Below are 1,534 nucleotides of genomic sequence, written 5' to 3' on the forward strand. Positions count from 1 at the left end.
AGATGTATTATCTTCTGGACTTCTAAATCACAATCTTTAGTCCGAGGATCTTGCCAAGATGTCGATGGTCTAAACCATTCTATTTCTTTTGTTATCAACCGGCTGTTATCTCCCCCTAAGGACGGATATGTGGACTCATCAAACTGTGAGTCTTCGTATCTGGCCTTAAACAAATCACCGGTTGTTGGCTCAAGATACTTTATAATACTTGGGGATTCATATCCTACGTATATTCCCATCCTCCTCTGCGGTCCCATCTTAGTTCTCTGTGGTGGAGCAATTGGAACGTAGACGGCACATCCAAATGTTTTGATGTGGGACACGTCTGGCTCATGACCCGTAAGTAATTGGGATGGTGAATATCTATGCTCACTAGATGGCCTGATGCGAATCAGTTCCGTAGCATGTAAAACCGCATGTCCCCATGCTGATACCGGAAGTTTAGACTTCATAAGTAATGGACGGGCTATCAGCTGGATACGTTTAATGAAAGATTCGGCCAAGCCGTTCTGTGTATGGACATGTGCCACGGAGTGTTCTACTTTTACCCCCATGGACATACAGTATTCATTAAACGCCTGGGACGTGAACTCACCAGCATTGTCTAGACGTATAGTCTTGAGTGGAAAGTCTGGAAAATGTGCTCTCAGCCTTATCATCTGAGCAAGCAGCCGTGCAAAGGCTAGGTTCCGAGTGGACAACAGACATACATGCGACCATCTGGTCGATGCATCAATGAGGACCATGAAATATCTAAACGTCCCACACGGTGGGTGTATTGGTCCGCATATGTCCCCTTGGATCCTTTCCAGAAAGTTCAAGGTTTCTTTATTAACCTTGGCTGGTGATGGCCTAGTTATGAGTTTCCCTTGTGCACATGCAGCACATGTGAGATTTCGTGGGATCACTCCTTTAAACGTGTGCCCTAATGAATTCATCATTAGTTTTCGCATCATTCCTGTTCCGGGATGGCCAAGCCGGTTATGCCATAAAGTGAATAGCTCTGAGGTATTTGCCTCGACCATACTGATCCTTGCATAGTAAAGACCAGTGGACATTGCGGGCATGGTCTCTAGGATCTTTTTATTGCCTTTGGTGATCAAAGTTATGTTAAGGAATTCTTTGTTTCCTTCTTCCCATGTTTCAAGGTGAAAACCGTTCAACCTTATGTCCTTGAAACTCAATAAGCTTCTTCTAGAGCTTGGGGAATACAAGGCGGTTTTGATCTCTAGGTGAGTGCCTTTGGGCATCATCACATAGGCCTGGCCGTGACCTTCAATCAGGCTGGCCTCACCCGCAATGGTTTGTACCTTTGCACTTTGCATTGTGAGATTCATGAAATACCTTTTGTCTCTAAGGATCGTATGACTTGTGCCACTATCCACCACAAGTATACTCATCTCATCACTCATTTCTATAAGTAAAATTTACTAGACTTTAGAGACTTTGTAAAACTTTTATTATAAATGTCATTTCATAAAATAAAAACACCAAATCAAAGACATAAAGCAATAAGACAATGTGATTCGAAAAA

This window comes from Brassica napus, unplaced genomic scaffold (genome assembly GCF_020379485.1).
Source record: "Brassica napus cultivar Da-Ae unplaced genomic scaffold, Da-Ae ScsIHWf_2064;HRSCAF=2715, whole genome shotgun sequence".
In the NCBI taxonomy this organism is placed as follows: Eukaryota; Viridiplantae; Streptophyta; class Magnoliopsida; order Brassicales; family Brassicaceae; genus Brassica; species Brassica napus.